This window comes from Bactrocera tryoni, chromosome 5 (assembly GCF_016617805.1).
Source record: "Bactrocera tryoni isolate S06 chromosome 5, CSIRO_BtryS06_freeze2, whole genome shotgun sequence".
Taxonomy (NCBI): Eukaryota; Metazoa; Arthropoda; class Insecta; order Diptera; family Tephritidae; genus Bactrocera; species Bactrocera tryoni.
In genome coordinates, this window is record NC_052503.1 from 55,701,296 (window position 1) to 55,724,912 (window position 23,617).

The 23,617-nt window shown below is 34.7% G+C and overlaps 1 protein-coding gene across 1 annotated transcript in view; it reads left to right on the forward strand.

Annotated features, from left to right (window-relative positions):
• The first annotated feature begins 729 nt into the window (after window positions 1-729).
• Window positions 730-23,617, forward strand: part of LOC120777020 (SOX domain-containing protein dichaete) — a 67,758-nt gene continuing 44,870 nt past the window's right edge. The window contains exon 1 of the mRNA XM_040108133.1: window positions 730-1,671. The gene's annotated coding sequence lies outside the window, so the exon portion shown is untranslated. The remainder of the gene's footprint in view (window positions 1,672-23,617) is intronic.

Here is a 23,617-nt window from a genome sequence, read left to right on the forward strand (position 1 = left end):
AAATTTCGATAAATATTTTAACCTTAGAGATAGATTTTTGAATTTCGAAAAACGCCAAAACTTTTCATACATTCAAAGCTGCGAGCAATGAAATAGTAGTGGATATTAGTTAAATAAATTTTGATCTATATTTATATATGTATTTGGCACTTCAAAAGATAATGGTGCCGATTACTTTTAAAATACTTCCCTCCACCAGAAGTTTTCAGTGTTTCGTGAGGGTATTCAAGTACTTTTAGTTACCCGTTGAAAACTGACTTTTTGGATAGAAAATACCGACATTCAAAGCATAATACATTATCCCTAATTAACGCTCATACTTATTTCGAGGTATTGAAAAAAACTTAGATTTGCTTTTAGTTCAAAATTGCCAAGTTTAAAGTTTTTGCTGCTTTATTTGAATAATGGTGGATAATAAACTCATTTGTATTGGATCCCTTATTAGACTTATTTTAAATGTTTTACATTTCTCAACATGAAAAACTATTTAAAGCTGACGAGACAGCAGAGGCATACTCTTGATGAGCAGAGTATATATGTATGTATGTACATAAGTATATGTACATTTTTTTATTATAACCCCGATGCTTGATAGTAGCCTAATAAAATCGTTGAAACCGAGTATGTGAATAAAATGGATCTAACGGAGCGATATTCAAACGCAGAACTAAAATAAGCAATTAAATAAAAAAATGAATACATTATTTTCAGAAACAATGCATGCTATTAGAGGAACACACAAGGACAGTAAAACATACAATTAAAGTGATAAAATAAAACAATGGAGCAAGTTTCTCGAAATATCAGGGAAGCGAGCCAAAGTCAATAAAATGTACATATGTACATACATATATATCTATGCACCCATGTATGTATATGAATAGTCCGACTTGTGTCGAAGAAACATTATAAATAGTAATAAAAAAATTAATCATAAAAAGTTATTCCGTAAAAAGGCTAAAGCCAACCGCAATAATAAATCGTGAACGCGCGGTCACAACCATAAAAGTCCATCTACAACAGCCAAAATTAAATATTATTCACAACAATAACACCGGTCAAAACCGGTGTTTTGATTGTAAAAGTTTTTAATTTGTTACTTGTATCGTCTTTGTGCTTGTGTATGTGATGCTAGTGAAAGAATATCCGTTCAAATATAAAGCCCAATATCTAATCAAAGTAACCGCATCTTAGTTATATTTGCGCATTTGTGTGTGACCTTCGTTTGGGCTGGGATGAGTGTTTCAAATTGGGCCATCAAGTGCAACAACAACAATGACGAGCAAAACACTGATTTTGTAGCTTGAAAGCTGCTGTAGAAATGACAAAACCTCCGATACACAATTTACGTCGAAGCCGATACGAAATCACATAAAAATTCTCAACAAGTTTATTACTTTTAAATCGTGCAGTGGTCAAACCCGCAGCTTACAAATTCATATTCTTTTAAAAACCAAACAATTTCGAATATCTCGCCAAAGTGACACGTATTGCGCTTGTAAAACACTCCGTGCCTGAACTAAGTATCTATAAATATTCATCGGCACCAGAGTCACAACAAAAGGCGTTCTCTATAAACATACCGAAACAGCATTTAGCTGCAACATAAACTGACTTGAGTTTCACTACGGAGATATCAAAAGATTAACTGGAAATGACTAAAATATTAAGGTGAGTACTTATTGGAAATTGAACTAATTATTCAAGAGTTTTTTCTTTCTCTTTTTCTTTTACTGTTCGAAAGTGTTTGGCAATTGAACCTAAAAATGAAACTGCAATCTTATGAATTGAAATTCCGTTTTTTCAATATTCTGAAGTTTTAAAAAATGATTTTTCTTTTTTCTGTAATAAGTGCAAGTCGTTTAAAAAAATCTCGAATCGATTTGTTGAACCGTCTAACCTGATCTCCCCTGAACCCCTTACAGACACATTGAAGCATTTAATTTACTTGTAGATATGCATAAAACTAATATGAGGTTTAATAAGCAGACCGGCAGCAGAGTGATATTTTGGAGTTAGGAAGGGCTAAATTTGGGTAAAACCGAAGTTTTCATACTTTTGCAACTTGCAAAGACTGAAGCCGAGGTAATACCTTCAGATACATAAGGCTTGTTAATCATATACGGTCTAGGAAAAGTTTTTAACCGACTTTATTTATGCAAAGATGCACCGTTATTGGAAAAATATGCTCTTTAAATTTTATTAATACGTGAGTTACATTGGTCGATATATGTGGTACAAAGTCCCCCGGAAATTCGAAAATCTTTATATTTGGTACTATACATATATGGGGGCTAAGGCAAGTATTGACCCGTTCAATCCACTTTTATCAGGAAATTATTTTCTCCAAATCCCACACATTCTCCAAAATTTTTCGGTAAAAGGTAAACTAAAGGTACTGAGTTCACATAATTGGTATCCAGAGGCTTGAACAGTTCTGGCGCAATTTGACCAATTCTTGGTCTAAAACTATGATACTTCAAAGGCACAATTCGTGCAAATCTTAATCTATTTAGATTAATTGCTTCTTGATTAGTGTACTGAAAAGTGAAAGAATCAAATGTCATTTAAAGCTGTGTTAAATGAGAAGTAGACGTGGTTCATCCATTTCGTACTGTGACATGTGAATTAAAAGAATTTATATACTTAATTTAGTTGGCATTTGTTGATCGGGTAACGAGACATATGATACTACGTATACATAAGTGAGCGATGACACACCCTTTGTCCAACTTTGACTGCGTCTCCTATAAAAGTGTCTCGAACCTCCCGAACCTAAACTTAATGTGTCTAGTGTATTTAGTTATTGATTAATTGGTCTTTTAGTAGTTAGTTATCTCGAAAAATGTGCTTATTTTAACATGAATGATTTGGAAGATATGAACTTTAAACCTCTCAGGGGGCGGGGCCACGCCACATGTGGCGAATTACAGTTTTATATCTTAATTTAGTGCTTAGTTAACGCATTTTATAAGCTTTCATTTTATGAAGTTCTGTGGGCGTGGCAGTGGTCTAATTACGCCCATGTACGAACTCTCTTTTTGCCACGGAACATAATACCGAAGTTCCGATAACTCAATCTTACGCAAGGTATAGCTTCCACAAACAGGCAGACGGGCGGACAGGCAGTCACTCGGATTTCAACCGGCTCATCATACTTATATATACATATTTTAATATCTAACTGAACTTGGTGAAACAAACAACCGTGAACAAAAGTATTATACTCTGCTGCAACATGTTGGAGGAATATAAGCACATGAAAATAGTAAAGGAAATGGTTGAATTTTGTTATTTAACATATTTTTCACAATAATTTCTAACTTAGATTCCTACCATTACTACTCTTAGCTGTATGCACCTTACGAAAAGCTCAGATTGCATATGTTTTTGAATATTTTTCCCAAAATATTGAATGAATCCATTGTGTCCAGTGGCATAGCTATGGGGGGAGAGGCGAAGGGGGCCGTCGCTCCGGGCGCAACGTTTTGGAGGCGGCAAAACGATCTTCGCTGTGTTTTAATATTGAGAAAAATACTTCAACAAAATTTTTTACAAAATTTATTTTAAAAGATAAAGAGTTGTACACTCACAATGTAATAATCTGAATAACAATGAAAAATATTAATTTTTATCGAATACTCTTCAGTCTTTGAATTTGTCTTATATCTTTTGGCTTATATCTTTCTTAAAAATAGTGATAGAACTTAAAGATGCACTTTTCTCGCTTTGTCTAGCGAAGTGTTACTCCCACAGTTACCGTATGCTTTGAATGTAACAAATACTTTTATTTCTCCAAATTTTCAAAAATGGTATTTAAAAACTCCAATTCCTTCAAATTGTACAAGATATAGGACGAAAATGGGTTTTTTCTATGGCTTTTAATAAGAAGTCTTGTAAATTTACTATCAATTTCTTCAAAAACCGTATTGTGAGAATTTTGTAACTTCAGAATTTGTGTGGCTTCTAGTTCCTAAATTTTGTATACTTAATATCGAAGATATTTTGTAAGAATTCACTTTTGTTCGAACCACCTCATGAAACTTGTAGGTAGGTAGATAAAGGGGGGCGGCAGAACATCCTTGGCCCCGGACGCCCGAAGTTGTAGCTACGCCACTGATTGCGCCACAACAAAGGACTTAAATGCATACATAGGTTGAGAGATTTTGCTAAACCAACACGAAATTCAATGGTAATTAGAATATTGCAAACGAATTTGAAACTAATTTAATCGTTTCCGTATTGCCCATTTTATGGTAATGTGGAGTAAAGAATATACATACATACATATTCAACCACAAGCCCGCTCGTAAGACGCGTCTGATGCCGACAGCGTGTGGTCTATACAAATTTAAATGTTGTCAGGCTGTGGATCACAGGGAAAAAGCCTTTTTTTAACTTTTCAGTGCCATTTTGTTTGCGATTAAATATTGCTAAAGTACATTGTATACCAAACACTTTTTTCACTGTACTATATGTGCAAAGAATATGCTGAAAAGGTATATAAAAGTTCGAAAAAACATGAAAATATTTTGGAAGAGATTCGGTTTCTGAACAAATGTTAGAAAAAATATTCGTACGTACTCGTATCACTATTGTTAAGTCAATAAACGTCTGAAGGCCTTTTTAACAAATCCGAACTCTTGATTACCACTCATTCATATGTATTATCATTATTACCCATTTTTTCAAATAATTTCCAATTTTATTACAAAAAAAGAGTTTGTGATATTGTATTTCTAACAATGATGCTTCACCGCTACTCAATCAGTTAAGTTTAAAGATGGTAGAATACATAATAATAAAAAGTATTATAAATGCATTACAAAAAACTGATTAACACTGACAATGGATAGTCAATCGGTTACACTGACAACTTCCGTTTTTGAACACTTCGCTCTCATTCGGTCACACGCGTTCTCCACAAAACACTATGCATGCCATCAATTTAGGCAGTCAGTATGAAATGCTATCTAACAGACTTGAGTTCAAAATCCGACACTGTAAGCGGAAAATGTTACTTTATTAACAAATTGCCTAACAAACAGAAATCTTATTCCACTTAAGCAAACAATGCCACCGCACAAAGCACTCTCGAATTCATTCATACTCTATTTCATAACATTAAAGCAGAATTAAAAAGTTGGAAAAGAAATCGATTCATCTAATCGGAAAGATAGCGGGCTGGTTCCAAGACGTCTAGGCGCAATATCCATTCAAATACGCCTTGACGGCTTTCTCCACTCACGCAGAGCGCTCGCAGCTCGCGCGTTCAGTCGCGTCTGCGCCCCATTGCGCATCTACAAGTATGTATGTAAGACTCTATTTTGCGGCCATGGTTTTATTAATCCGGTAACACCAGTTGAACAGTAATAGATATCAGTGTTTGAAATTTATAGCTCACAGCTAAATTACATTAACATGTAAATATGACGCGCAAATGCAGCAGCCGCTTATGAAAAAGTGAACAAGAGACGGATGGGCAGCGAACAGTCAGCAGGTTTTGACCGCCGGCAACTACTATGCTGCTCGTGCGACTAACTAACTTATAGGAACACAGTGGGAACAAATTGCCCGCTGCCACTTGACACATGAGCAAATATTTTCTACAAAACAAACTCAACAATAAGAATAACAATAGTCGTGTATTGGACACTCACAGAAAGGGCAGTAAAGGAGGACAGAAAAATGGTCAGAATCGAATGGAGCCCACCAAAAAAGGGAGACAAAACAATAAGGTTCCACATAAACGCAACAGAAGAGGAGTAAAACGTAAGCAACGATTTCGAATATGCTTTGAAAGTGGCTTTAGGAACGTTGCTCCACTATCTGTATGTTTGTCTGTCTGGCAAACAAGAATTATGATCGGCTTAGCCACATGCTGAGCCACTGCTTAACTCGCCCATTCAGCCACCAGACTCGCGCAGGCTTCTTGGCTTCCGAGTCAACGCCGCACCGAAGCGATTTTTGACACTTCAGAGTGGATAGCTGCAACTAACGTACTTTTTTGTATCTTTTGTTGATATTTTTTATTACTTTTACTGTCCTTTTCCGCGCCATTGCGGCTGGCAGCTGGTCGCTTGTTTTACATGTTGCTTTTGTTGTTTCCTTCTCTGTTCTTGGCGAAACAGTAGTACCCCAAATGTCGTTTCGGTCTAGTCTTCGTTTGTCAAAAGCACCGAGTGTTCTTGTGTGTGTGCATTCTTTTCCGTTTGTGCACCTTTTTAGGTGCGCTTTGTTCCTTGGCAGCCCCCTAATGTTTATAATTAACTACTTTCACACTCGAATACAATCACGCACGCATGCGGGCCACATTTGCCGCGCACTGCCCGCCTCTTTATCCCCCTCGCTCACATGATCCAAGCCAACGCTGCAAATTGAAGCAATAAACCTGTAGGTGGATGCTATGAAAGAGCCACAGGCAACAAACCCCTGTTGCTCTGGTTTTTCAGTTTGGCATGTGTTTATTGTTTTAATTAAAATTTCAATGGAATGGAACAGATTTTGGAAATTCGTCCAGTAGTTTGTCCAAAAATCTGAAAAAAATTTATTTTTTTGCATATTTTAAATGAATGCAAAATTAGACACCTCCTGTGTACTTTATAAGTATTAGAAAGGTTTTGATCCATTTTTTTGTGAGCTTAGGCTTGCTGTTGAACGTAATCGGTCCATTTCCTCGCTCACAAAATGCCATTAAACGAAAACTTCTATGCAGATGATCGCAGTTGTGAGAGTCACTTGTGAGCTGAAAATGCTTAAAAAACAACCTAAATGGTTTCTGGGACATCTTCCGCCAATGTGAAAATTTGGTGAATGGTATGATAGCGCCGCACACTCTCCATATAATCGTCATGTTGGAAAACCATAACATGTGAACCTCAGTGCAACCAGCTGATTTTTGGCACACGATATCGGCACACCTCTGAAATATCTCATTGAAATTCAGAGATCTTTTCCCGATAATAGTGTGCGCTTGTAAAAAAAATTGGCCTTCATATATCTAATATATAGGTTGAACTACCGATCAATAATGAAATCTTAATCTAATCACACTAAGTTCTTATGCATAAAATGGATAAAATTTATATACGTATAGCCCAACTTATTCCCTTATTCTTAGAAACTTAGACTTAATGTCCAATGTGTCAGTTCAGCATGTGAACTATCTTCACAAAAGTGTATGTATGAAACTATATTCTCGAGTAAAATTTGAGTAATGTCAAACCTTAATTCAATGAGTCCAGACCCCTTATAGTGATTTCACACTTTCCACCTGGCTTTAAACCATTTATATTGATCGAAATTTGTGATACCTTAAAATTGGTTATTTGTCGGCTTTTATGTTACTCCATAAATTCAATAAAAAATGACATTCGAAAGACTTAAAACTGTATTTTCTATTTAGTTTCAATCTTGCGTTAATTTTATGAGATCCTGTAAAAGTCTCAAAACAAAATCCTCTGCTTACTATGGTACGTACAATTCATAATAAGTGAGACATGAGTATAAGTGGCTAATTCATTTTGTGTGAAAATTAATAATACAAAAATGGCAATTTAAAATATTCTGCAATCTGAATGAGAGCTTTAGAACAAGCGATTTGTAATGCCACTAAATTTCACCTAAAGATTAACCCAGAGTTTGAAAAGCTATAGTGCTTCGGAGAGAGAGTTTTTATGCTCATTCTAATATGTCCTTAAATTGATCTTAATAAATTTACGTTTTAATAGTAGGTAATATAATTATTAAATAGCTTAGATATGGGTTATTTCATTCAGCTGTCAGGAGGTTCAATTTAAACCTTATAATAATTAAATTGCTCGGTTATGTCGACAGAATCTTACCGAACTTGGTGTTGTATTTTGCCATAAAATTTTTTTGATTTGCTATTTAACGGAGATAACCAATCTCACTGGTACGAGTGATCTCGAAAACATATTGACGACACTATTACGAGTATCAGTTTTAAAAATTTTCGAGAAATACTTAAAATTGTTTGGTTACACTGAAACAAAAACAAGTAAAGATTCGAGACAGTTTCCGAGTGAGATATACTATAACATTTGGCGTTCTTTAATTTTTGACCTATGACTGGATTTTTCAGGCAGTGATTGGAAGTCTGTTAATGACTTTTATGAAAACAGTCATTCCATTAGATCAATAATATACATATAATTTCAATTTTGACAAGTATTTGTTTGTTTGTTTTCTTTTAATGTATAAATCTCGCTGTTGGAATACCTCTGTATCAAAATAGGTTTGAATATTAATAGTTGGCGTAGGATGTACAATCGAATTTGATCTTCTTTAGATGGTCACCACAGTATATGTCAAATACCATTTTACAGATCAACTGCAAGATGGCCACAACCAACGCTTTCTCAAAATATATAAACAGAAGAACAGAGGACGGTTAACTCGGCAAGAAGATACGTGCAGTTTGATTTTTGTGAGTACTTGTAGAAATGCTTGCATTGGGAACACGGAAAACTGAGTAAACGTTATGACCCATGTACATATGTATGTGCTTGTTCGACTGAAACTTTCAGTGAAATATCTAACAAATTATGTCCAAGAAGCAGAAATAAACTTATACGTATATGTATGGTGGAAGTCGATGTAGACTTCACATCACATTTATGTACTTCAATTAAGGAAGTTTTCTATCGAAACTTAAAATCAGTTTTGCTATTTGACATATGAAAACATCTCTATATGACAACTAGTACTTTCATTCATCGTAAAAATCCATCGCCTTGTCACACATCTAACAAAAACGTAACCAAATTCTTTAGAGCGAACTTATGTAAGGTCAAAATAGATTCCGATAAGTTAGCCTCCCTAATTATCTATTAGTATTAGCAAATCCTAATAAAATACGTAATTTTCAAAGGGTACATATAAGTGTTTCACACAAGTATTCACTCACTAATTTGTTTAAATATTTGATCAGCAAATGCAACTTTAACGAAGAGCTGTTTGTTTGTTTTACAAACTTAATTTCATTAAAGATTGTTTGCCAATTATTGACTCAACTGCGCTAATTTACATGCAAATGATGAAAGTGTACTAAACCTTTTAGAAGGTGGGAATGCTGGAGACGAGAGGACAGATAGACATAGGAACACAATGCGTCTCATCTCATATTTGGATATACACGTCTACACCTATCTTTATTATTAGTTTTAAGTGTTATAGAAAACTTTTAGGTGAATACAATTATTATCCGTGCAACATTTTGTGAGAGCAAAAAATAAAAATAAAAGACATAGGGATAAACTTATAAGTAATAATGAGACGGCCGTAAGCGGAGTAAAAAATAATACTCGAAATTCGGCGCAGCAGGATTGCTGATTCTAACTACTGTGGAGAGATAGCCGGCTGTAATACATGTGGCAAAGTCCGAAACTTGCCGAAGTTATTGACTCGCATGCGTGTATATATACACAAGTATATACACGTAAAGTTAACCAAACATAAAAATCTCACAGTCACTTTGGTACAATTCGAATGTGGTCTGGCATGTCACTTCTGTCCAACAAGCTGTTTGACACTTCTGTACCATGGAAATAAAAGTACCACAACAAAAACACAAGTGAAACCAAAAAGGCATGTACCAGCCATACTGTTAAGAAACTATCATCTTCCAACAATGACTCTGTTTGCTTTCATTGGGGATTAGACAGAGTCATGCAGGCTATTTGCATCCACTTACTTGGGCTCCAACTTTAACGGCTCATTGCCGACGCTGGATATGTGTGCAACGCCGACTCCGACCTCCAGCTGTTACCATAAATTTGCAGCTTAATCCGTCGAACAATTTCGCAGCTAGGCAGCCGGTCAAATTTTGATGGTAACTTTAGCAAAATCGAAGATTAACACGCGAACATTTGCCGCCAACACCATTACTACCATAACACTTTCATTTTATATTCTGAAAGGGTATAAATTGTGACGAAAAAGTACTCGGAAATTGTAAAAATAATACTTATTCATCAATATCTATTTTGTCACCTTCAAAGTAATCCGGACGAGATATAATACACTTATGCCAACGATTTTTACAGTCCTCGAAACCCTTTTCATAAGCACTTTTTGGGATGGCCTCAGCGTGTTATCTCTTCGATCGACTGAAAACGGGTTCCAAGAAGCGGAAATTTTAGTTTTAGCAAAACTCGCACAGAGCCAAATCTGGTGAATACGGTGGTTGATCAATGGTGTTAAATGCGTTTTTGGCTTCAAATTCGGTCACAATCATGGCTCGATGAGATGGTGCATTACACCGTGTAAAGTCCATGAAGTGTTCTTCCACAATTGCGATCCAATACGGCAAAATAGAACTCCTTACAGACCATCGGGAACAAATTCATAATGCACCAAACTACGAATAACGATTTTTCTTGGTTTCAGTTCAGATTGTTGACTTGTTTGCGTATCAAACTCATGCCGATGGAACAAGGGCAGTTATAATGCTCTCCATAAATATGGTATGGGAATTGGCATGATCTAGCTTGTCCAAAGAGAACTGTTTACGGTACTCTTTCTCAAAAAATAAATCAGTTTTATCAGGACGAGTCAAGCAAGAATGCCTTTCATACCCAAAATATCCTGAATTATTCGAACAGACCCGCGAGAGATGACGAGCTGTCATGTCATCTCTCTAACTCTTGCCTGACGACTTTCAAGCATCATATCCTTCACTTTTTGAATATTTTCATCAGTTAAAGAGGTCGCAGGTCCTCCAGAACAAGACATATCTTCAACGATCTCTCTGAGGGGTACCGACTTAAGCAGCTGCTGTAAGCAAACTGATAGACATATCGCGTTCATACATATTTGACATAGTAATTAAAGACAGTCCTGGCAACTTAGCAATATACCTGTTTTTCAATATTATTTACTCGGGCAATTTAATTACAATTTCCGTGTGCTTTTTTGCCACAATGTATTAAGTTTTACACTAAAATAGAAACCCGAGGCCCTATAAAGTATATATAAAAAGTAATGAAGGGATAAGTTGGCTGTGACCGTACATTTTATATTCTTGCAAGAATCAAAACCTGTGAAAATACCTTCAGATGTTGAGAAACTTTATTTAAAAAATTTCGCGAAAGAATTTAACATTCATTATTGGAAGAAATTTTATTCGCGTCAGCTAAAATTATATGAAAACACCGTCAAATGAGGTATATATTTGTATGTGATATCAAGTCGACCGAAGAGGCTGGAAGACGTCAACCAAAGGATCAGAATTGATAATGTTAGGGATATGAGATTTATATCAAGTTATAGAACAATTCCGTTCTAATTCAGCGCTAAACCAAATAATTTTTAAGATAACTTGTCCTTTCAATTTCATTAACTCCATTTTTTAAATTTTCAAACCACAGGTGGCCTTCTTAATTTTCGGTTGAGTTATGGCACTTTACACGTTTTGGATTAATGGCGTTTTATGGGCGTGTCAGTGATCCGATTCCGCCTATCTACGAACTCATCCTCAGTATTTTGTCAAGGAACGCGTATACCGCGAAGTTACAGCTGGTACTGGTGGACGGACGGACGAACGGACCGACAGGCAGTCATTCGGATTTCATCTCGTCTTGTCATCATGACCCGATATCTATCTCCATTAGTTTTAGGTGATAAAAACAACCGTGAGGTGAACAAAACTATTATACTACGTAGTAACATGTTGTAGGAGTATAACAATGACCAGGGTGGCGAGTTAAGTCGATTTAGCCATGTCTAGTATCTCCGTTTGTGAGATATCGAACTGAAAATTTGCACACGTCTATTTCTTTTCAAGAAGCTGCTCGAGTGGAACTGACCGATCAAAATCAAACGGCACTGTCATTGTGGCAAGAATGCACATGCACATACATCGTATTAAAATCGAACTCTTTATTACTGAACCTTCGTACATATGTATTTAATACACATAATGTATGCAAATACCCAGCAGTAAGTAGCGCTGTCTTAAGTTTCTGAAACAATATATATGTATGTACATGTATCAATCTGCCGTCTTAAATTCGTCACTTCAGTCACCTGTGGCTGGTACCTCATTAAAGTAGATTCTTACTGTCCAAACTCTATTTGGTTATGCTAGTTTATCATCCTAATGTTAGGTGTTTGTTCGATTCTCCAAGGTTTGACTATTGATCAAGTAATAATATAAGATATTTGCATTATATGCTCCCGACGATAAAGCGATTTTAGAAATTTTATTTTAGGCTGGAGTATTATAGAATATAATTTTCACAGTGTCATAACTTTTAATATGAGGTTAACACGGTCAGTTTAACCTTACATCCATCCACATGTGTATACATATTTCAGGCTTAGCAGCGGCAATAAGTAGTCGGATGAGATTGCAAGTGTTAACGCAGTGTCCGTTTTAAGCCATAAATTCCGCTGCAACCTGCTGTTAAGGCAATTATGTTTTTTATATCATGAACTGTTTTTGTTGTTTGTTCTCCACCGTTTGTGTAAAATTAGTACAGTTATTGTTGACAAAATACAAGAAAAAATGCTTTTGACTACAAACTGTTGGCGGTCAGCTTCTGCAATTTTCTCGACGCGCGCACATATTTTACAACCTAATCAAGTAGTTAAGACGGAAGATCCGTAAGCAATTTGTAAGAAGTCCCTTATTGATAATGCAAAATATGTATTTTTTTTATTAAAAGTGCATATATTGTATGTGTATTTAGTTGCACCAATTCATTTCTGATAGAAAGAAAAGTAAGGAAGGAGTATGAAGGAGCTACAGAGTATAATAGTTTTGTTCACCTAACGGTTTTTTGTATCACCTAAAACTAATCGAGATAGATATAGATATATGTATATAGGGTCAACTTTATATACAAAAATTACGTATAGCGTTGTTTGTCCGCGATGGACTCCTAAAATACTGAACCGATTTTAGATTTGATTTGCGCACCATGTGCAATTTGATCTAAATTAAAAGATATGATAGCTTACATCTCAATTTATAATCGCAATATTATTTTATTGCAAATTATTTTCTGCTGAACAAGGCAGTTTTTTTTTTCTTGGACGCACCAGGTGGGACCGGTAAGACATTTTTAATTTCCTCGATTCCCGCCAAATTAGGATCGCATCAGAAAATCGCATTGGCCGTTGCATTATCAGGCATAAGTCTACTTTGCTAGATGGTGGGCGAACGGAACATTCAACATTCAAACTACCATTGGACATTCAAAATAAACCAAATGCAATATGAAACGAAAAGAAAGAAAAAGAATAGTGGAATGGCTGCAGTTTTGCGGACGAGTTCAATTATTAGGTTGTCAAATATCTCCCTTCCGCCTTTTTGAATTTTGAATTTCGCGGCTATGTTCATACTCGTATCGCTCGTATCTGGCAATACTATATATATTTGAAAGGTCTTGACATAACCTACAAAATGACGCTATGCATGATTAGATTGGATATTACGTTCAACAGTTATAGACGTGTAAACATGGAGTTCACTATTTTTAATTTTTCCTTCGTTAAAGGCAAATTCGCTAGAGAAACGTTCCGTGAGATTAATGTTGTTTTGGGGGAAGGTATTCTATCACTTCGAACTGCGGAGGAATGATTTCGACGATTCTGAGCTGTTGAAAACGACACCATGGATAAGCCAGCCGGCGGAAGACCTGTGACGACGAATACCGATCAAATCATGGAAAACATCGAGTTCGACCGGCATGTGGCATCTCGTGCCTTCAGGACCGCTTGAAGCAGGCGATCGACTAGAAGCGTCCAGAATTGGCCAACAGGAAGGCTGTAGTGTTCCACCAAGACAACGCCAGACCACACACTTCGTTGATGACTCGTCTGAAACTACGGGAGCTCGGATGGCAGGTTTCATCGCATACACCATATAGCTCGGACACAGCGCCAAGTGATTACCACCTGTTCCGGTCTCTGGAGAACGCCCTTGTTGGCGTAAAGTTGAACTCAAAAAAGGCTTGTTAAAAGTAGCTGTCCGAGTTCTTCGCAAATAAGGAGGGGAGCATTATGAGATATCTGACAACCTTAAATAATTTGGGATGAGTGCACAATAGCACATAAATATTTACTCGAAGCTTTGCAAAGAACTATGTAAGATCTAATCGTCAATGATACAATTTTCTGTGGTCTTACTTTTGTCTGGAGATTTTCGACAGACCTTACCGGTTATATCTCACTCTACTATCGCGGATGAGATTAATGCATGTTTGAAATAATCAATCATATGGCGAGTGTTGAAACACTTCGATTGACCATAAACATGCGCGTACAACTGCGTAATGATTCATCCATCTGCACAAATATCTTCCGAAAATTTACTAGATATTGCAAACGGTAAAATAGAAATGCAACCAAACACGCCAGACAATTTATGCACTGTTCTTCAGAGAAAAAATGAATTACTTCAGAGTACACAGAGTAATTACTTGAATCATCACTGGCTCAGTGAGCGATCTATTTTGGAAGCCAAAAATGTTGATGTTGACGAAATTAACTTCCGGATACAACAATTGTTACCAGGCGGTCTGATGTCTGTTAAATCAATTGATACTGTTCTTAATGAAAATGAGAGTATAAATTTTCCAATTGCATTTCTGAATTCACTAGATACCATATACCTGAAATGCCACCACATAATCTTCGATAAAAGATTGGTTCCGCTATTATTCTCCTGCCTAATTTGAATCCAAGTCGATTATGCAATGGTACGCGTTTGACTATCAAAAAGATCACCGGAAATATTCGTAAAGCAACTGGAAAGTTTAAAGGAGAAGTAGACCTGTTGTCACGTATTCTAATGATACCATCGGACTCTACGATACACTTCAGGAGGCTACAGTTTCCTGTTCGTTTAGCTTTTGCAATGACGATAAATAAATCTCAAGGCCAAACAATGCCCATTTGTGGTTTGAATTTGGAAAATCCATGATTTTCTCATGTTGCATGTTCATGTGTAGGAAAACCGTTGAATCTATTTGTATTAGCTAAAGACGGATTAACCAAATATTTGTGCACCAATTAGTGCTAAATTAAATTGAGATTAAAAGTATTGATAATTCTAAATATTGCATAGTATTGTTAAAGATTTAAGACTATCTGCCCTACCTACCTCATTTATAAGCTTAAGTGCCACATGTTATTTATTAACAACTTTGTAATATACTCATTTGTTACGAATTTAAATAGAAAAATAAATAAATTTTAAAATGTATTATTTTGTAAAATAGCAACTGTATGAAAATTTTGTTCAACACAGAGGGTTATTATACCAGCTTTAACGTTTCCGTCTTCGTTCGTACATAATAATTTCATTGTATTAAGGGGTAACGGTAGTAGAAATATATATTGGATGAGCGCGCTTTTTCATGTCAAAAAAGTAACTGTAAACGTGCTCATAAGTTCTTGTTGTTAAATTAGTTAGTCAGGCAGAGAGCATTTAATGAACATAAGCTACATTCAGTTTTCTAAATTTTAGTTACTTAGTTAATTTGATCTTTTTGCTGGGTTATCAACAAGATTGTCCGAGCGGCTATATTTCAACATAAATTTAGGTATTTAGAATTTATCAGAAGTGTTCGACAAAATTATATGTTAATCAATAGTGTTTAAATAATCGTTGTTATCAAAAAAAACAAAGAAAAAGTAATTAGCGTATACCTATAATTCCCAATATATTGTTGTCGAATATATTTAATTGACATTGACCCGCAAAGTAAGTTTTTTTTCCGATTAGAAAAAAAAATGTATATAAAAGTTTGGTTATTTATAATAAATTTTCAGAAAATATGGCATATAAAGCTTTATATGATGATGAGATATTTGAAATTCTTGCAAACTGTTCTGATATTGAAGATGGAAATGAGTGCCAGTGTGAAGATATGGTGGAATATGATGTCGAAAAGGTGGATGGAAATACTTTTGAAGTGATAGAACGGGAAATTATTCCAGATTGCGGTGAAGCCTTAGATGAAGTGTTAGATTTGGAATTGCCGCTTATCACTGAGGCCGAAATATCTGGAATGGGTATATCAGTTGATAATGAGCAGCCAAGGTCAAGCATACAAACTCCATTGACCTTCACAGCAAAGAAAGCTATTTCTTGGAGAAAAAATCTAATAGAACATTCTTCGACAGCAATTCAGTTTGAACGTACACAAGATGCTGCAGATATTGAAATTAGTACAACATATTCATATTTTAAAAAATACCTTACTGATGATTTCTTCATTGGAACTGCGTATCATACCAATTTATATGCTCAACAGAAAGGTCAATTAAATTTCACCGAGTGCTCAGTCAATGAAGTTCGAATTGTTTTTGCACATCATATAATGATGGGGGTTTTAAAATTTCCGAGTGTTGAAATGTTTTACGATCCTTCGCTTGGAATATCATTTTTCAGAGAGAATATGACCAGAAAACGTTTTTTTTCTATTAGAAATAATTTACATTTGGTTGATGTTATGGACAAAAAAGGGCAGAATAGAGATCGACTTTTTAAAGTTCAACCAATAATAAACACAGTGAGAAATCGTCTTTGGAGCCTACCAGGGGGGGAAAATCTCTGTATTGATGAACAAGATGAAGTTTGTAGCAAAACAATACATAAAAGGAAAGCCCATCCCATGGGGAATCAAAGTTTTTTTTTATGCGGTAAAAGTGGAATTCCGTATGATTTTTTTATTTATCAAGGATCGACAACTCCATTAGATAAAAAAATATGTTGTTGTTCTTTATCTATGTCAACGGATTCCAAGTATGGCCATTGGTCACAATCTATTTTTCCACAACTACTTTCCTTCTTACCAGCTTTTCGAAATATTGAAGCAACGCAAAATTAATGCCGCCGGAACCATTCGTGTTAATAGATTCGCTAATCACAAACTTCCTAGTGAGAAAGAAATGAAATCAAGAGGGCGAGGGGTTTCTGCTGAATGCATTGACGCAAATGGTGTTGTACTTATCACTCGTTGGTATGACAATAAAGTCATCAACCTGGGGTCGAATTTTGTTGGAATTGGAGTTAAAGATAAGGCTAAACGGTGGGAAAAAGATTCTAATGAATTTATATGCATTGACAGACCACAAGTTGTACGTATGTATAACGAGAGCATGGGTGGAGTGGATTTACTGGATCAAATGATTCAATATTACCGCATTGACATTCGTTCTGTCAAGTGGACACTTCGTGTGATAATGCACTTTGTGGATTTGTCTTTGACAGCGGCATGGTTGGAATATAGACGCGACTGTACATTGAAGAATATTCCAAAGAAAAATGTAAAGGACTCCATGAGTTTTAGGATCGCTGTAGCAACAACATTGCTTTCTGCAGAACAGGAAAATACACAAGGGGATATAGCACGTAAACGAGGAAGACCGTCGAAGACAAAGTCAAGGGGCAGCAGCCAAATAGCTTTGCGTTCTGAAAGTAACACAGAAAGCGACAATGATTCTATGTCGCCTAATCCGCCTAAGCATAAAAGAAATGTCCAAACACAACCACCGCCAGAAGTTCGTTTGGATCAAATAAGGCATTTACCGGAATTTTTAAATGTTAAAAGCGCAGGACGTTGCAAAGCCAACAATTGTGGTAAAAGTTCCTTTATAATATGTAAAAAATGTAACGTTGATCTCTGTGTAAAACGAGAAGCCAATTGTTTCTTGCAACACCACAAAAACCAATAAGTACAATTATAAAATCAATTAATTTTCAATAAATATGCCATATAATTTGAGAGAGAATTGCATTTTTCATATAACAAATTTTGGTATCTTCCAGCGTCAATGTCGAATATAATCGACATGCCCTAACTGTAAATTGCGATATCACAGGTAAAAATAAATATTTTTTTCGAACTTAGGAGCACCTTAAAAATAAAGTTTTAGATTTTTTTTCCACCACAAATTATTTTTTCCACTGAAAGGGATATATATATATGTATTTATTCTGTCGCAATGTGCATCGTCCAAAACGACGAAAAACAAATTCTGGTAAATTTTGAGCTACTGATAATAATATTAAATTTTTAATATAATTTCTCTACGAAAATAAGTTTTCATTTACACTACAAACTAATTTATTTAAATGCATTTACCAGCCAAGAAGAACAAAACAATATTCCACAATATAATCAAAAATTACAAAAAGTATGTAAAAATAAGTATATGTATCAATTTTAAGAGCTCATCCAGAAATTTTACCAGAAAAAATTTTTCGTCATTTTTTTGTTTTTCTAGGAGACTATATGCCGAATAACTTGGTCAGTGTGTAATTTGTCGTCATAAAATTTGTCTCAAGTATAATTGAGTAATGGTCCTAATATAAACAATATATTTAATATAACCATTTTGATTATGTTCACTTATGTATATGTATTTTGTAAATTAAAAAATAAATAAGCAATGAGTTAGTGTACAGGTTTCAGCCTTTTTTCAACAATTTTTTTTCATACAAAAAATGAAATATTTCATTCGAATTTTTTATTGTTACAAACACAAAGAAATTCTGGCAGGATAACTCCTTACAGGATCATCTAAATGAAAAAATATGTGCTTTAGTTAAAGCCTTAACTTAAAACTTGAACGACAAAAAGAAACTGAAAATTCTATTTTTCGCACACATTAAAAAAAAAATTAAGATCGCAGGAAAAATTTCGCAACATTTTTCACATAGTTGCTATCGAAAAAAATCCTTCCTCCAAGTCTTTAATAATTGTATCTCAAAAACCTGGGTAAAATTTCATGAAGATCGGTTGATTAGTTCTCGAGAAATCTTGCCAACTGACTTCGAAAGCACGTTTAAAGACGGCGCACTTAGCCTAGCTAGCCTCAACCCCACAAGTTCTCAGGGCTATCTCCGAAATTATTACTCAGATCAACTTGAAAATTAAGCGCAATATTCCGGAGATTTTGTCGAATTTAATAAGAAAATAAAAAAATTGTCTTTTTTGAAACCCGTAAAGCCATGTAACCCCCTAATTGAATTGATTAACAATATGACAAATAGAAAAAACTTATCGGTGGGAAATATTTTTCGGATAAAAGAATCGCGCCAATACCCAAAATAAATTAACATGATATGTAATGGCATGTTGAATTACCAATTTGTAAAACAGTCAATTTCTTTCAAAACTATAAGTTTTCCAAATTATTTATAATGGTATTTTTTCATTGAATTACATATAAAGTTCAAAGGAAAAAAGTGCCCTAGTTAATCAAAATTTGCTTGGATTGTACCACAGTACTACTTTAGAATATTAAAGATCGCTTCAGTGCCCTTGAAGGAAATAGTCAAACACAGTGGCCATATTGTAAACTCGAAAAAGGAGTACATCCCTTCAATTCAGGAATTAATTAATACATCAGTTGTAAAGCACTTGAGAGGACAGCAGAGAATAATACCAACAACTGTCGGTGTCATAAACCGATACTTAAGCTGGTCATAAAGCGTTTAAGTTAAGCCTCATGGAAATTAAATAAATTGCCTGATTATGATTATTTTACAGCTTTTCACTCCGTTATGCTTTGAAAACAATGCCGAATATAACAAAAAGAAGACAAAATAAGAATTTGCCAAAAGCCGGCATTACTGGATGTGTTGGCGAAGGAGTAATAGGCGAAAGTATAATATCGAGGGTGAATAATACAGACTGTGATAAACAAATACAGTACAAGGGTCAGGATGGGGCATACGAGTACATACAAGCATTATACCAATTCCGTTTGCAAGGCAACACTTTAGGGCACTCGACGACACGCATCCATTAAAATTGTTTACTTATTCGCCACTAGGGAACAATCTGCTTTATGAAAGGATGAAGTTAAGAGTTTACTGACCTCTATTTGGGTACAAGTTTAAATACTTGAAATTCGTGTGGGCGTCAGCTCCTTTTTTGTTCTCCGTTGTTGTTCAATTAAGTAATTGATTTAAGCTATTAATGCTTTTGACCGTTAACCCCCCAGCTAATGCTATGCCTCCGAGGCTTTGCTGATTTTGTATTCTCTGAAACTTTGCTTTGTTTTAAGTTTTCATAAAATATTCAAACAAAATGAGTTCTTTGTGTGGAGCTGTCGTTTGCCTGTGGCCAACTCTTTGGCTTGCTGGCAAACGCACTTCCGCCTCCGCTTAAGTATATCAATTCAGCGAGCGAAACATTCAAAGCGACGCGCTCACTTATAGACATACCGACATCTTTTTAAAATTTAACCTTTCAGCGAATGGCTCTGTCACCAGATTTTCGGCACCATCGCCACCACACTGTGGTCAAGTTGCAAAAAATAGATAATTAATGTCAAGTGGTATATAATAAAAAAAATTGTAGTTGCATTTAATATTTTACTCAGGTCTCAATTGTATTTACATCGCATGTGTGACCACTGTACTCTTCAAATCACTGTTATTAATTTAAGTTTTTTATTTACGAATTTTGTTGTTGATTATTAAATATAATTAATATTTACTTAATTCACTGTAAACAAAATAGAACCAACTGAACTCCGCTATCATACTACGAGTTGACAATTGCATGGTCCCTCTGGTTAATGGTTAAAAATCTTATCGTTTGTAGAAGTTACTTCGAAGCATACGAAGTATAGTACAATCTTCTCAACACTCTCTTTAAATGTCTAGACTTTCAGACTCCCCTTGGATTTCTCCAATTTCCAATTAAAAAAGTTTTCCAGTTTGCAAAGTGGCACTTTAAGTAAAATTCCATTCTTGAAAAACCTAAGCATTTAATTTAATCCCCTTTTTTATAACAATTAAATCGTAAGATTGAAAAGGCAGATTGTATAACTTTAGATAAAAGTTAAAAATCTCAGAAAAATGCTAATCATAAGCTAATCATAAACTTCGCGTGAAGGCCATTTCCCATGAGAAAATTTACAAATTTGTGTTTCTTTTAATCATGAGGTTTCCATGAAAAAATCACTTATTTTCGAAAATGTTCACTAATCGTAAATGAACTTTTTTCACGCGAATCCAATAAATTTGTTCACAAAAACTGCAGTTAGAAACAACTGTAAATATAATGTTAGCAAACTTGATTAACTATTTACTTCTTTACTTCTTTTTAAAAACGTTTTTATATGAATTAAGGCCTACTATCGAAATCGATATCGGAATATTGCTCAATGTGAGCCATTCAAGTTGTTCTTAATCCATTATTCACTCAAATATATCAATAGAACATCCGAAAATTGTTATCTCCATCAGCTAAAACCGATTTGATCAAAAAAGTTATGTACGATATATAAATAAAAACACGCGTTTAAGCTAAAACAGTCGGATAATTGGCTCTATGAGTTTACAAAATTTTTTTCACACGAAGTTCATGATACGAATTTTTCATTCGCGTGAAAATGAAAATACATGCGAATGATTAATTCACGCGAAGTTTACGATAAGGCTATTTAAAAGAACATTTCACTTTATTTTATTTTAAAAAGGTTATTGTTTACAGTAACAGCTGAATGTTATAGATATTTGATCATTATTTGTATCATAAACGTTTCTGTAACCACTGTGCGATTTATGATGAAGTCCACCACTCCTTGGCAGACGCTCGTTGCGCACGTTGACTGCGTTGAAGTGAAGTATTTCTTTGTGAACAATGGGAAATTCATTAGGCGTAAAGGCACTTACCATAAAACACTAAGCCGGGCGAGACCACAGCGCATGCCGGCGAATTTCACAACCCAATCCTTTTATTTTGTCAAAATGTCCCTTATATTATATTATTTACTTTTTTTACATTGCATTTTTTTCTACCATTTTCACTTTGTGGTTATGTAGAAGTTTATAAGCTATTAATTCGTCGTCAGTCAAAACATCCCCCGGTAAATAACACCCCCATACAAACGGTACTTAGCATATTACTCATGTACTCTTAAATTTATATGAAAATGCGGTTGTCGGACATATGGTGGCGACATTGTACGATATACTAAACAAAATTTGGGTTAACACTGTTTCTGGCATTCATATTTGCTGATGGAATTATTAAATTGAACCATAATTCGATCAGAAGGACTACGAAATATGTGTATAGATATGTACATGTACATATGTATGTGCCTATATATTGTAAGATGTACTAAACCTATAATGAGTTCTTCTCTTTTACTCGCCTGTGCAATCAAATCACTTTGCATTCGACATGTTTATCTGTTTGTTGAAGATTTGCTTCGACTACTTTCCCTGGGCCCCAACGGTGTTTCCCATACAAATTTATACATATGGACATTTCCACAAAAAGGTCCACCACGCGTGCAAAATTCAAACAGTTCCTGAAAACTTTCTGTTGATGAATAATAAATCTCAAATGTGTTTATTTTATAAATATAAAGGAATTTTTATTTTCTTCTAATTTTGAGCCGAAATATACAACGAATACACAAAATTTACAAAAATCTGACTCTTTTGACTAAATATACCAACGTTTTTCCTTGTTATATTCCCTAATTCAAAGTAATACTATGATGTTTTTATAATTTAAAAATCTTCTGCTGATAGTAACATATTGTTCAACAAGCAGACAGACTGAGTGGAGATCGAAAACGGTAGTTTTTTGTGTTTGCTTCTGCTTATGTTAGTATGTCGCGTCCGTGACCGAAAAACATCATTTATTGTTCTCATTAGTGAACAAAGTGTTGAAGTGTAAATTGCTTTCAGACTAAAAGCAGATACATCATTTCACTTAAAAAAAGTAATAATTGAATTGTTTGAAATTCGTCGCGTCCGTTACCGTAAACCTTAAATATTAAATAATGTCGTAGAAATTGCACAAAATTAAAATTTTATGCAATAAATATATTAAGCCAACAGAAACGATGAATGAAAATACAACCAAGTCATCAAAAAGCCAGATGCGCGAAAAATTAATTGAACAATTCTTTTTGCAAGATGAAATCAGCGTTCAAGCTCCTGGGAGAAAGGATACAATGATAATCAATGGGAAAGTAGCCTCAAAACGTTTTATGCTTATGACCTTAACAGAAGCATATCAACTTTTCAAAGCCGAATATACCGAAGAAAAAGTCTGAAAAACTATTCTTATTCGTTCTAAGACAACTTACATTCAGTTAATCAATAATATATAATATAAATAATATAGAGATTCAGCTACCAGCTTTTAAAATGCATTGTTTTGTTAAACGTCACCAACAAAATTGCTTTGAAACTAAGAAAAAATGTAGCAGCTAATGAAATTGTTATGCAAGTTGATTTTGCTGAAAATTATCGCTTGACATTCCAAAACGAAGTTCAAGATGACCACTTTAGTTATAGCCAAGTAAATTCGACGTTTATTGCTTTATTTCCAAAATTATCAATATATTACAAAACCAGTACAAAGGAGTTACCAGCATTTATATTTTCTCTGATGGAAGCATTTCCCAATTCAAAAATAAATTTATTCTTTTTAGTATTCCAAGACTTGCAGCTGAATTTAATTGCGGAATCTTAGAGTGGAATTTTTTTGCCACTTCACATGGCAAAGGTGCTGTAGATGGCATAGGTGCCGTAGTTAAAAGAAAAGTCTGGCAAATCGTTAAAGCAAGAAATATTGTTCTTGGTGATGCTTCATGCTTCTAT